This window comes from Channa argus, chromosome 10, assembly GCF_033026475.1.
Source record: "Channa argus isolate prfri chromosome 10, Channa argus male v1.0, whole genome shotgun sequence".
Classification (NCBI taxonomy): domain Eukaryota; kingdom Metazoa; phylum Chordata; class Actinopteri; order Anabantiformes; family Channidae; genus Channa; species Channa argus.
In genome coordinates this window covers 3,508,522-3,521,226 of record NC_090206.1, presented here as the reverse complement: position 1 = coordinate 3,521,226, position 12,705 = coordinate 3,508,522, and the positions used below count along the sequence as shown (strand labels likewise).

The following is a 12,705-nucleotide window of genomic DNA, read 5'->3' as shown; positions in this document are numbered from 1 at the left end:
GACTGTGTGGCTGAAAATGAAGCCAGCAACTTGAGTGGTGCTGTGGCTTAGTTGGTTAAAGTGCCTGTCTAGTAAACAGGAAATCCTGGGTTCGAATCCCAGCAGTGTCTGAGTTGATTGTGTCTTTATGCATCTTTTGCCTTTAATTGACTGAACTTTTGCGTTGGGCATTTAGTAGCAAGCGTGGATCTCGTTGTTGTTAGAAGAACCATTTCAAGCATAAAACAACTCCCTTTTTGGCCTTTGCCAACATGACTGTAGCTTTACACATCTTTTGCTTTGAAATGACTAATAAAATTGTACTGGGCATTTAGAAGCAAGCTAGTCATAAGTAGTGTTTATACACAGAGGCACTGCTGGGAAATGAACCCAGGATCTCCTGTTTACGAGACAGGCACTTTAACCAGCTAAGCCACAGCGCCTCATTTAAACGATTTCGAATCCCAGAGAATTGCCCATATGTACCGAGAGCCAAAAACGGATGGATGTTAGAGTTGCACCTTCTGCGACAAAACTTCATGGGACGCCGTGTGGAAGTGCACCTTGGTAATGTATGCAAAGGCGTAATCCAACATATCAGAATTGATTACACATGAACTTTGGTACAGCTTGAAACTGCTAGCACTTGATCTCAATATCTGATCTTGCGAAAATGGCAGTGATAGAAGAACCATTTCAAGCACAAAACAACTCCTTTTATGAACATTGTAGTGTCAAAGTAGATGGTGCGTGCAAAAACATCAAGTGATTAAGGCACTCCTGGAAGGAATACACGAGATCTCCAAGACATGCTTTTACCCGCTAGGCCCCAGTACCTACGCCGCACACAAAGAAGTCCAGCGATCAAGGAAGTCTTGTAACTTGATCTCAGGATTTCACGGATGATCCACCCACAGAATGGAGTGGCATCTTGCTTTTTGCAGACATTGTTTTGTGATCTTCTCTGAGAGTTTACCTTTAGACTGTGTGGCTGAAAATGAAGCCAGCAGCTTGAGTGGCGCTGTGGCCTAGTTGGTTAAAGTGCCTGTCTAGTTAACAGCAGATCCTGGGTTCGAATCCCAGCAGTGCCTGAGCTGACAGTGTCTTTATGCATCTTCTGCCTTTAATTGACTAAACTATTGCGTTGGGCATTTAGTAGCAAGCGTGGATCTCGTTGTTGTTAGAAGAACCATTTCAAGCATAAAACAACTCCCTTTTTGGCCTTTGCCAACATGACTGTAGCTTTACACATCTTTTGCCTTGAAATGACCAATAAAATTGTACTGGGCATTTAGAAGCAAGCTAGTCATAAGTAGTGTTTATACACAGAGGTACTGCTGGGATTTGAACCCAGGATCTCCTGTTTACAAGACAGGCGCTTTAACCAGCTAAGCCACAGCGCCTCACTTAAACGATTTCAAATCCCAGAGAATTGCCCATATGTACCGTGAGCCAAAAACCCAATTATATTTCGATGGATGTTAGAGTTGCACCTTCTGCGACAAAACTTCATGGGACGCCATGTGGAAGTGCACCTTGGTAATGTATGCAAAGGCGTAATCCAACATGTCAGAATTGATTCCACATGAACTTTGTTACAGTTTGAAACTGCTAGCACTTGATCTCAATATCTGATCTTGCGAAAATGGCAGTGATAGAACAACCATTTCAAGCACAAAACAACTCCTTTTATGAACATTGTAGTGTCAAAGTAGATGGTGCGTGCAAAAACATCAAGTGATTAAGGCACTCCTGGAAGGAATACACGAGATCTCCAATACATGCTTTTACCCGCTAGGCCCCAGTACCTACGCCGCACACAAAGAAGTCCAGCGATCAAGGAAGTCTTGTAACTTGATCTCAGGATTTCACGGATGCGTTGGGCATTTTGTAGCCATCTGACACACAGCGCCTCATTTAAAGGATTTCAAATCCCAGAGAATTGCCCATATGTACCGTGAGCCAAAAACCCAATTATATTTCGATGGATGTTAGAGTTGCACCTTCTGCGACAAAACTTCATGGGACGCCATGTGGAAGTGCACCTTGGTAATGTATGCAAAGGCGTAATCCAACATGTCAGAATTGATTCCACATGAACTTTGTTACAGCTTGAAACTGCTAGCACTTGATCTCAATATCTGATCTTGCGAAAATGGCAGTGATAGAACAACCATTTCAAGCACAAAACAACTCCTTTTATGAACATTGTAGTGTCAAAGTAGATGGTGCGTGCAAAAACATCAAGTGATTAAGGCACTCCTGGAAGGAATACACGAGATCTCCAAGACATGCTTTTACCCGCTAGGCCCCAGTACCTACGCCGCACACAAAGAAGTCCAGCGATCAAGGAAGTCTTGTAACTTGATCTCAGGATTTCACGGTTTCACCGATGATCCAGCCACAGAATGGAGTGGCATCTTGCTTTTTGCAGACATTGTTTTGTGATCTTCTCTGAGAGTTTACTTTTAGACTGTGTGGCTGAAAATGAAGCCAGCAGCTTGAGTGGTGCTGTGGCTTAGTTGGTTAAAGTGCCTGTCTAGTAAACAGGAAATCCTGGGTTCGAATCCCAGCAGTGTCTGAGTTGATTGTGTCTTTATGCATCTTTTGCCTTTAATTGACTGAACTTTTGCGTTGGGCATTTAGTAGCAAGCGTGGATCTCGTTGTTGTTAGAAGAACCATTTCAAGCATAAAACAACTCCCTTTTTGGCCTTTGCCAACATGACTGTAGCTTTACACATCTTTTGCTTTGAAATGACTAATAAAATTGTACTGGGCATTTAGAAGCAAGCTAGTCATAAGTAGTGTTTATACACAGAGGCACTGCTGGGAAATGAACCCAGGATCTCCTGTTTACGAGACAGGCACTTTAACCAGCTAAGCCACAGCGCCTCATTTAAACGATTTCGAATCCCAGAGAATTGCCCATATGTACCGAGAGCCAAAAACGGATGGATGTTAGAGTTGCACCTTCTGCGACAAAACTTCATGGGACGCCGTGTGGAAGTGCACCTTGGTAATGTATGCAAAGGCGTAATCCAACATATCAAAATTGATTACACATGAACTTTGGTACAGCTTGAAACTGCTAGCACTTGATCTCAATATCTGATCTTGCGAAAATGGCAGTGATAGAAGAACCATTTCAAGCACAAAACAACTCCTTTTATGAACATTGTAGTGTCAAAGTAGATGGTGCGTGCAAAAACATCAAGTGATTAAGGCACTCCTGGAAGGAATACACGAGATCTCCAAGACATGCTTTTACCCGCTAGGCCCCAGTACCTACGCCGCACACAAAGAAGTCCAGCGATCAAGGAAGTCTTGTAACTTGATCTCAGGATTTCACGGATGATCCACCCACAGAATGGAGTGGCATCTTGCTTTTTGCAGACATTGTTTTGTGATCTTCTCTGAGAGTTTACCTTTAGACTGTGTGGCTGAAAATGAAGCCAGAGTCTTGAGTGGCGCTGTGGCTTAGTAGGTTAAAGTGCCTGTCTAGTAAACAGGAGATCCTTGGTTCGAATCCCAGCAGTGCCTGAGCTGACTGTGTCTTTATGCATCTTTTGCCTTTAATTGACTGAACTTTTGCGTTGGGCATTTAGTAGCAAGCGTGGATCTCGTTGTTGTTAGAAGAACCATTTCAAGCATAAAACAACTCCCTTTTTGGCCTTTGCCAACATGACTGTAGCTTTACACATCTTTTGCCTTGAAATGACCAATAAAATTGTACTGGGCATTTAGAAGCAAGCTAGTCATAAGTAGTGTTTATACACAGAGACACTGCTAGGATTTGAACCCAGGATCTCCTGTTTACAAGACAGGCGCTTTAACCAGCTAAGCCAAAGCGCCTCATTTAAACGATTTCAAATCCCAGAGAATTGCCCATATGTACCGTGAGCCAAAAACGGATGGATGTTAGAGTTGCACATTCTGCGACAAAACTTCATGGGACGCCATGTGGAAGTGCACCTTGGTAATGTATGCAAAGGCGTAAACCAACATATCAGAATTGATTACACATGAACTTTGGTACAGCTTGAAACTGCTAGCACTTGATCTCAATATCTGATCTTGCGAAAATGGCAGTGATAGAAGAACCCTTTCAAGCACAAAACAACTCCTTTTATGAACATTGTAGTGTCAAAGTAGATGGTGCGTGCAAAAACATCAAGTGATTAAGGCACTCCTGGAAGGAATACACGAGATCTCCAAGACATGCTTTTACCCGCTAGGCCCCAGTACCTACGCCGCACACAAAGAAGTCCAGCGATCAAGGAAGTCTTGTAACTTGATCTCAGGATTTCACGGTTTCACGGATGATCCAGCCACAGAATGGATTGGCATCTTGCTTTTTGCAGACATTGTTTTGTGATCTTCTCTGAGAGTTTACCTTTAGACTGTGTGGCTGAAAATGAAGCCAGCAGCTTCAGTGGCGCTGTGGTTTAGTTGGTTAAAGTGCCTGTCTAGTAAACAGGAGATCCTGGGTTCGAATCCCAGCAGTGCCTGAGCTGACTGTGTCTTTATGCATCTTTTGCCTTTAATTGACTGAACTTTTGCGTTGGGCATTTAGTAGCAAGCGTGGATCTCGTTGTTGTTAGAAGAACCATTTCAAGCATAAAACAACTCCCTTTTTGGCCTTTGCCAACATGACTGTAGCTTTACACATCTTTTGCCTTGAAATGACCAATAAAATTGTACTGGGCATTTAGAAGCAAGCTAGTCATAAGTAGTGTTTATACACAGAGGCACTGCTAGGATTTGAACCCAGGATCTCCTGTTTACAAGACAGGCACTTTAACCAGCTAAGCCAAAGCGCCTCATTTAAACGATTTCAAATCCCAGAGAATTGCCCATATGTACCGTGAGCCAAAAACGGATGGATGTTAGAGTTGCACATTCTGCGACAAAACTTCATGGGACGCCATGTGGAAGTGCACCTTGGTAATGTATGCAAAGGCGTAATCCAACATGTCAGAATTGATTCCACATGAACTTTGTTACAGCTTGAAACTGCTAGCACTTGATCTCAATAGCTGATCTTGCGAAAATGGCAGTGATAGAACAACCATTTCAAGCACAAAACAACTCCTTTTATGAACATTGTAGTGTCAAAGTAGATGGTGCGTGCAAAAACATCAAGTGATTAAGGCACTCCTGGAAGGAATACACGAGATCTCCAAGACATACTTTTACCCGCTAGGCCCCAGTACCTACGCCGCACTCAAAGAAGTCCAGCGATCAAGGAAGTCTTGTAACTTGATCTCAGGATTTCACGGATGCGTTGGGCATTTAGTAGCAAGCGTGGATCTCGTTGTCAATTTATCCTACGCGCTTACATGCCTACGGCGTTATTTTTCCCCGGGGCAAAAAGCTGCGCCTTGAGGTAGTGTGGCTGAGTGGTCCAAGGCGCTGGATTAAGGCTCCAGTCTCTCAGGAGGCGTGGGTTCGAATCCCACCACTGCCATTTGACAACTAAAGGCTATTGATTCCATATCTCAAATTAATGACTTTGTTTAAGACAGGAGTTGACTCATCTGTAGTCTCCACCGCAGGTTGAACAGTGTGCAGCATTAAAAAAAGAAAAATCTATGGCTAAAGAAACAGCATCTTCTGACTTTTTGTGTGAAATTACACAGTTGCTTCTTCATGCCATAATCGGAGAAAAAGAAGTATTATGTGCACTGAAAATGTTTAAAGGCAGACACATCTTTTGCCTTGAAATGACCAATGAAATTGTATTGGGCATTCAGAAGAAAGCTAGTCATAAGTGGTGTTTATAGACAGAGGCACTGCTGGGATTTGAACCCAGGATCTCCTGTTTACGAGACAGGCACTTTAACCAGCTAAGCCACAGCGCCTCATTTAAAGGATTTCAAATCCCAGAGAATTGCCCATATGTACCGTGAGCCAAAAACGGATGGATGTTAGAGTTGCACCTTCTGCAACAAAACTTCATGGGACGCCGTGTGGAAGTGCACCTTGGTAATGTATGCAAAGGCGTAATCCAACATGTCAGAATTGATTCCACATGAACTTTGTTACAGCTTGAAACTGCTAGCACTTGATCTCAATATCTGATCTTGCGAAAATGGCAGTGATAGAACAACCATTTCAAGCACAAAACAACTCCTTTTATGAACATTGTAGTGTCAAAGTAGATGGTGCGTGCAAAAACATCAAGTGATTAAGGCACTCCTGGAAGGAATACACGAGATCTCCAAGACATGCTTTTACCCGCTAGACCCCAGTACCTACGCCGCACACAAAGAAGTCCAGCGATCAAGGAAGTCTTCTAACTTGATCTCAGGATTTCACGGATGCGTTGGGCATTTTGCGTGGATCTCATTGTTGTTAGAAGAACCATTTCAAGCATAAAACAACTCCCTTTTTGGCCTTTGCCAACATGACTGTAGCTTTACACATCTTTTGCTTTGAAATGACTAATAAAATTGTACTGGGCATTTAGAAGCAAGCTAGTCATAAGTAGTGTTTATACAAAGAGGCACTGCTGGGAAATGAACCCAGGATCTCCTGTTTACGAGACAGGCACTTTAACCAGCTAAGCCACAGCGCCTCTTTTAAAGGATTTCAAATCCCAGAGAATTGCCCATATGTACCGTGAGCCAAAAACCCAATTATATTTCGATTGATGTTAGAGTTGCACCTTCTGCGACAAATCTTCATGGGACGCTATGTGGAAGTGCACCTTGGTAATGTATGCAAAGGCGTAATCCAACATGTCAGAATTGATTCCACATGAACTTTGTTACAGCTTGAAACTGCTAGCACTTGATCTCAATATCTGATCTTGCGAAAATGGCAGTGATAGAAGAACCATTTCAAGCACAAAACAACTCCTTTTATGAACATTGTAGTGTCAAAGTAGATGGTGCGTGCAAAAACATCAAGTGATTAAGGCACTCCTGGAAGGAATACACGAGATCTCCAAGACATGCTTTTACCCGCTAGGCCCCAGTACCTACGCCGCACACAAAGAAGTCCAGCGATCAAGGAAGTCTTGTAACTTGATCTCAGGATTTCACGGTTTCACGGATGATCCAGCCACAGAATGGATTGGCATCTTGCTTTTTGCAGACATTGTTTTGTGATCTTCTCTGAGAGTTTACCTTTAGACTGTGTGGCTGAAAATGAAGCCAGCAGCTTCAGTGGCGCTGTGGTTTAGTTGGTTAAAGTGCCTGTCTAGTAAACAGGAGATCCTGGGTTTGAATCCCAGCAGTGCCTGAGCTGACTGTGTCTTTATGCATCTTTTGCCTTTAATTGACTGAACTTTTGCGTTGGGCATTTAGTAGCAAGCGTGGATCTCGTTGTTGTTAGAAGAACCATTTCAAGCATAAAACAACTCCCTTTTTGGCCTTTGCCAACATGACTGTAGCTTTACACATCTTTTGCCTTGAAATGACCAATAAAATTGTACTGGGCATTTAGAAGCAAGCTAGTCATAAGTAGTGTTTATACACAGAGGCACTGCTAGGATTTGAACCCAGAATCTCCTGTTTACAAGACAGGCGCTTTAACCAGCTAAGCCACAGCGCCTCATTTAAAGGATTGCAAATCCCAGAGAATTGCCCATATGTACCGAGAGCCAAAAACGGATGGATGTTAGAGTTGCACCTTCTGCGACAAAACCTCATGGGACGCCGTGTGGAAGTGCACCTTGGTAATGTATGCAACATATCAGAATTGATTCCACATGAACTTTGTTACAGCTTGAAACTGCTAGCACTTGATCTCAATATCTGATCTTGCGAAAATGTCAGTGATAGAAGAACCATTTCAAGCACAAAACAACTCCTTTTATGAACATTGTAGTGTCAAAGTAGATCGTGCGTGCAAAAACATCAAGTGATTAAGGCACTCCTGGAAGGAATACACGAGATCTCCAAGACATGCTTTTACCCGCTAGGCCCCAGTACCTACGCCGCACACAAAGAAGTCCAGCGATCAAGGAAGTCTTGTAACTTGATCTCAGGATTTCACGGATGATCCAGCCACAGAATGGAGTGGCATCTTGCTTTTTGCAGACATTGTTTTGTGATCTTCTCTGAGAGTTTACCTTTAGACTGTGTGGCTGAAAATGAAGCCAGAGTCTTGAGTGGCGCTGTGGCTTAGTTGGTTAAAGTGCCTGTCTAGTAAACAGGAGATCCTGGGTTCAAATCCCAGCAGTGCCTGAGCTGACTGTGTCTTTACCCGCTAGGCCCCAGTACCTATGCCGCAGGTACTGCCATTTGACAACTAAAGGCTATTGATTCCATATCTCAAATGAATGACTTTGTTTAAGACAGGAGTTGACTCATCTGTAGTCTCCACCGCAGGTTGAACAGTGTGCAGCATTAAAAAAAAAAAAATCTATGGCTAAAGAAACAGCATCTTCTGACTTTTTGTGTGAAATTACACAGTTGCTTCTTCATGCCATAATCGGAGAAAAAGAAGTATTATGTGCACTGAAAATGTTGAAAGGCAGACACATCTTTTGCCTTGAAATGACCAATGAAATTGTATTTGGCATTCAGAAGAAAGCTAGTCATAAGTGGTGTTTATAGACAGAGGCACTGCTGGGATTTGAACCCAGGATCTCCTGTTTACGAGACAGGCACTTTAACCAGCTAAGCCACAGCGCCTCATTTAAAGGATTTCAAATCCCAGAGAATTGCCCATATGTACCGTGAGCCAAAAACCCAATTATATTTCGATGGATGTTAGAGTTGCACCTTCTGCGACAAAACTTCATGGGACGCCGTGTGGAAGTGCACCTTGGTAATGTATGCAAAGGCGTAATCCAACATGTCAGAATTGATTCCACATGAACTTTGTTACAGCTTGAAACTGCTAGCACTTGATCTCAATATCTGATCTTGCGAAAATGGCAGTGATAGAACAACCATTTCAAGCACAAAACAACTCCTTTTATGAACATTGTAGTGTCAAAGTAGATGGTGCGTGCAAAAACATCAAGTGATTAAGGCACTCCTGGAAGGAATACACGAGATCTCCAAGACATGCTTTTACCCGCTAGGCCCCAGTACCTACGCCGCACACAAAGAAGTCCAGCGATCAAGGAAGTCTTGTAACTTGATCTCAGGATTTCACGGATGCGTTGGGCATTTTGCGTGGATCTCATTGTTGTTAGAAGAACCATTTCAAGCATAAAACAACTCCCTTTTTGGCCTTTGCCAACATGACTGTAGCTTTACACATCTTTTGCTTTGAAATGACTAATAAAACTGTACTGGGCATTTAGAAGCAAGCTAGTCATAAGTAGTGTTTATACACAGAGGCACTGCTGGGAAATGAACCCAGGATCTCCTGTTTACGAGACAGGCACTTTAACCAGCTAAGCCACAGCGCCTCATTTAAACGATTTCAAATCCCAGAGAATTGCCCATATGTACCGAGAGCCAAAAACGGATGGATGTTAGAGTTGCACCTTCTGCGACAAAACTTCATGGGACGCCGTGTGGAAGTGCACCTTGGTAATGTATGCAAAGGCGTAATCCAACATATCAGAATTGATTACACATGAACTTTGGTACAGCTTGAAACTGCTAGCACTTGATCTCAATATCTGATCTTGCGAAAATGGCAGTGATAGAAGAACCATTTCAAGCACAAAACAACTCCTTTTATGAACATTGTAGTGTCAAAGTAGATGGTGCGTGCAAAAACATCAAGTGATTAAGGCACTCCTGGAAGGAATACACGAGATCTCCAAGACATGCTTTTAACCGCTAGGCCCCAGTACCTACGCCGCACACAAAGAAGTCCAGCGATCAAGGAAGTCTTGTAACTTGATCTCAGGATTTCACGGATGATCCAGCCACAGAATGGAGTGGCATCTTGGTTTTTGCAGACATTGTTTTGTGATCTTCTCTGAGAGTTTACCTTTAGACTGTGTGGCTGAAAATGAAGCCTGAGTCTTGAGTGGCGCTGTGGCTTAGTTGCTTAAAGTGCCTGTCTAGTAAACAGGAGATCCTGGGTTCAAATCCCAGCAGTGCCTGAGCTGACTGTGTCTTTATGCATCTTTTGCCTTTAATTGACTAAACTATTGCGTTGGGCATTTAGTAGCAAGCGTGGATCTCGTTGTCAATTTATCCTGCGTGCTTACATGCCTACTGCGTCATTTTTCCCCGAGGCAAAAGCTGCGCCTTGAGGTAGTGTGGCCGAGTGGTCTAAGGCGCTGGATTTAGGCTCCAGTTTCTCAGGAGGCGTAGGTTCAAATCCCACCACTGCCATTTGACACCAGGTGCATATGGAAAGCACTTCTTATAATGATAAAGGGTTCTTACCTCTTGCAGGTCATCAATGTTTACTCTTTGTACAATTATGCACAGATGATCAGCTCTTCTAGTTAAGACATCCTCCCTGCTGAGCTTCCTAGCTCCTAACCTGCACGAATGCAACAGAAAAACATGTGCAGGAAGTGTGGCTGAGTGGTCCAAAGCGCTGGCTTAAGGCTCCAGTCTCTCAGGACAAGTGGAATCCCACCACTGCCATCTGACAACTAGAGGCTATCGATTCCATATCTCAAATGAATGACTTTGTTTGAGACAGGAGTTGACTTATTTGTAGTCTCCACCGCTGGTTGAACAGCGTGAAGCATCAAAAAATCATCTATGGCTAAAGCAACAACATCTTCTGACTTTTTGTGTGAAATTACACAGTTGCTTCTTTATCCCATAATCCCAAAAAAAGCAGTATTACGTGCACTGAAAATGTTGAAACGTGCCAACCTGACAGAGCAATAGAGCAGAGTGGTATAGTGGACCTTGTAGCATTTGATCTCAATATTTGATCTTGCGAAACCGGGAGTGATAGAAGAAGCATTTCAAGCATAAAACAACTCCCTTTTTGGCCGTTGCCAACATGACTGTAGCTTTACACATCTTTTGCCTTGAAATGACCAATAAAATTGTACTGGGCATTTAGAAGCAAGCTAGTCATAAGTAGTGTTTATACAAAGAGGCACTGCTGGGATTTGAACCCAGGATCTCCTGTTTACAAGACAGGCACTTTAACCAGCTAAGCCACAGCGCCTCATTTAAAGGATTTCAAATCCCAGAGAATTGCCCATATGTAGATGGTGCGTGCAAAAACATCAAGTGATTAAGGCACTCCTGGAAGGAATACACGAGATCTCCAAGACATGCTTTTACCCGCTAGGCCCCAGTACCTACGCCGCACACAAAGAAGTCCAGCGATCAAGGAAGTCTTGTAACTTGATCTCAGGATTTCACGGATGCGTTGGGCATTTTGTAACAATCTGACACACAGCGCCTCATTTAAAGGATTTCAAATCCCAGAGAATTGCCCATATGTACCGTGAGCCAAAAACCCAATTATATTTCGATGGATGTTAGAGTTGCACCTTCTGCGACAAAACTTCATGGGACGCCATGTGGAAGTGCACCTTGGTAATGTATGCAAAGGCGTAATCCAACATGTCAGAATTGATTCCACATGAACTTTGTTACAGCTTGAAACTGCTAGCACTTGATCTCAATAGCTGATCTTGCGAAAATGGCAGTGATAGAACAACCATTTCAAGCACAAAACAACTCCTTTTATGAACATTGTAGTGTCAAAGTAGATGGTGCGTGCAAAAACATCAAGTGATTAAGGCACTCCTGGAAGGAATACACGAGATCTCCAAGACATGCTTTTACCCGCTAGGCCCCAGTACCTACGCCGCACACAAAGAAGTCCAGCGATCAAGGAAGTCTTGTAACTTGATCTCAGGATTTCACGGATGCGTTGGGCATTTTGTAACAATCTGACACACAGCGCCTCATTTAAAGGATTTCAAATCCCAGAGAATTGCCCATATGTACCGTGAGCCAAAAACCCAATTATATTTCGATGGATGTTAGAGTTGCACCTTCTGCGACAAAACTTCATGGGACGCCATGTGGAAGTGCACCTTGGTAATGTATGCAAAGGCGTAATCCAACATGTCAGAATTGATTCCACATGAACTTTGTTACAGCTTGAAACTGCTAGCACTTGATCTCAATAGCTGATCTTGCGAAAATGGCAGTGATAGAACAACCATTTCAAGCACAAAACAACTCCTTTTATGAACATTGTAGTGTCAAAGTAGATGGTGCGTGCAAAAACATCAAGTGATTAAGGCACTCCTGGAAGGAATACACGAGATCTCCAAGACATGCTTTTACCCGCTAGGCCCCAGTACCTACGCCGCACACAAAGAAGTCCAGCGATCAAGGAAGTCTTGTAACTTGATCTCAGGATTTCACGGATGCGTTGGGCATTTTGTAGCCATCTGACACACAGCGCCTCATTTAAAGGATTTCAAATCCCAGAAAATTGCCCATATGTACCGTGAGCCAAAAACCCAATTATATTTCGATGGATGTTAGAGTTGCACCTTCTGCGACAAAACTTCATGGGACGCCATGTGGAAGTGCACCTTGGTAATGTATGCAAAGGCGTAATCCAACATGTCAGAATTGATTCCACATGAACTTTGTTACAACTTGAAACTGCTAGCACTTGATCTCAATAGCTGATCTTGCGAAAATGGCAGTGATAGAACAACCATTTCAAGCACAAAACAACTCCTTTTATGAACATTGTAGTGTCAAAGTAGATGGTGCGTGCAAAAACATCAAGTGATTAAGGCACTCCTGGAAGGAATACACGAGATCTCCAATACATGCTTTTACCCGCTAGGCCCCAGTACCTAC

General features: G+C 43.1%; 19 non-coding genes across 19 annotated transcripts; 8 read left to right on the top strand and 11 right to left on the bottom strand.

Moving 5' to 3' along the window:
• Nucleotides 1-36: 36 nt before the first annotated feature.
• On the top strand, nt 37-110 carry trnat-agu (transfer RNA threonine (anticodon AGU)). The gene has a single exon. It is a non-coding gene; the product is annotated as a tRNA-Thr (tRNA).
• Nucleotides 111-348: 238 nt separating this feature from the next.
• On the bottom strand, nt 349-422 carry trnat-cgu (transfer RNA threonine (anticodon CGU)). The gene has a single exon. It is a non-coding gene; the product is annotated as a tRNA-Thr (tRNA).
• An 886-nt stretch (nt 423-1,308) lies between these two features.
• trnat-ugu (transfer RNA threonine (anticodon UGU)) lies at nt 1,309-1,382 on the bottom strand. The gene has a single exon. It is a non-coding gene; the product is annotated as a tRNA-Thr (tRNA).
• Nucleotides 1,383-2,486: 1,104 nt separating this feature from the next.
• trnat-agu (transfer RNA threonine (anticodon AGU)) lies at nt 2,487-2,560 on the top strand. Its single transcript has one exon. It is a non-coding gene; the product is annotated as a tRNA-Thr (tRNA).
• A 238-nt stretch (nt 2,561-2,798) lies between these two features.
• Nucleotides 2,799-2,872, bottom strand: trnat-cgu (transfer RNA threonine (anticodon CGU)). Its single transcript has one exon. It is a non-coding gene; the product is annotated as a tRNA-Thr (tRNA).
• Nucleotides 2,873-3,758: 886 nt separating this feature from the next.
• Nucleotides 3,759-3,832, bottom strand: trnat-ugu (transfer RNA threonine (anticodon UGU)). Its single transcript has one exon. It is a non-coding gene; the product is annotated as a tRNA-Thr (tRNA).
• Nucleotides 3,833-4,414: 582 nt separating this feature from the next.
• Nucleotides 4,415-4,488, top strand: trnat-agu (transfer RNA threonine (anticodon AGU)). Its single transcript has one exon. It is a non-coding gene; the product is annotated as a tRNA-Thr (tRNA).
• A 238-nt stretch (nt 4,489-4,726) lies between these two features.
• trnat-ugu (transfer RNA threonine (anticodon UGU)) lies at nt 4,727-4,800 on the bottom strand. Its single transcript has one exon. It is a non-coding gene; the product is annotated as a tRNA-Thr (tRNA).
• Nucleotides 4,801-5,365: 565 nt separating this feature from the next.
• Nucleotides 5,366-5,447, top strand: trnal-aag (transfer RNA leucine (anticodon AAG)). Its single transcript has one exon. It is a non-coding gene; the product is annotated as a tRNA-Leu (tRNA).
• Nucleotides 5,448-5,767: 320 nt separating this feature from the next.
• trnat-cgu (transfer RNA threonine (anticodon CGU)) lies at nt 5,768-5,841 on the bottom strand. The gene has a single exon. It is a non-coding gene; the product is annotated as a tRNA-Thr (tRNA).
• A 642-nt stretch (nt 5,842-6,483) lies between these two features.
• On the bottom strand, nt 6,484-6,557 carry trnat-cgu (transfer RNA threonine (anticodon CGU)). Its single transcript has one exon. It is a non-coding gene; the product is annotated as a tRNA-Thr (tRNA).
• A 594-nt stretch (nt 6,558-7,151) lies between these two features.
• On the top strand, nt 7,152-7,225 carry trnat-agu (transfer RNA threonine (anticodon AGU)). Its single transcript has one exon. It is a non-coding gene; the product is annotated as a tRNA-Thr (tRNA).
• A 238-nt stretch (nt 7,226-7,463) lies between these two features.
• Nucleotides 7,464-7,537, bottom strand: trnat-ugu (transfer RNA threonine (anticodon UGU)). The gene has a single exon. It is a non-coding gene; the product is annotated as a tRNA-Thr (tRNA).
• A 561-nt stretch (nt 7,538-8,098) lies between these two features.
• Nucleotides 8,099-8,172, top strand: trnat-agu (transfer RNA threonine (anticodon AGU)). The gene has a single exon. It is a non-coding gene; the product is annotated as a tRNA-Thr (tRNA).
• Nucleotides 8,173-8,548: 376 nt separating this feature from the next.
• trnat-cgu (transfer RNA threonine (anticodon CGU)) lies at nt 8,549-8,622 on the bottom strand. Its single transcript has one exon. It is a non-coding gene; the product is annotated as a tRNA-Thr (tRNA).
• Nucleotides 8,623-9,276: 654 nt separating this feature from the next.
• trnat-cgu (transfer RNA threonine (anticodon CGU)) lies at nt 9,277-9,350 on the bottom strand. The gene has a single exon. It is a non-coding gene; the product is annotated as a tRNA-Thr (tRNA).
• Nucleotides 9,351-9,924: 574 nt separating this feature from the next.
• Nucleotides 9,925-9,998, top strand: trnat-agu (transfer RNA threonine (anticodon AGU)). Its single transcript has one exon. It is a non-coding gene; the product is annotated as a tRNA-Thr (tRNA).
• Nucleotides 9,999-10,151: 153 nt separating this feature from the next.
• trnal-uag (transfer RNA leucine (anticodon UAG)) lies at nt 10,152-10,233 on the top strand. Its single transcript has one exon. It is a non-coding gene; the product is annotated as a tRNA-Leu (tRNA).
• A 728-nt stretch (nt 10,234-10,961) lies between these two features.
• On the bottom strand, nt 10,962-11,035 carry trnat-ugu (transfer RNA threonine (anticodon UGU)). The gene has a single exon. It is a non-coding gene; the product is annotated as a tRNA-Thr (tRNA).
• Nucleotides 11,036-12,705: the final 1,670 nt, after the last annotated feature.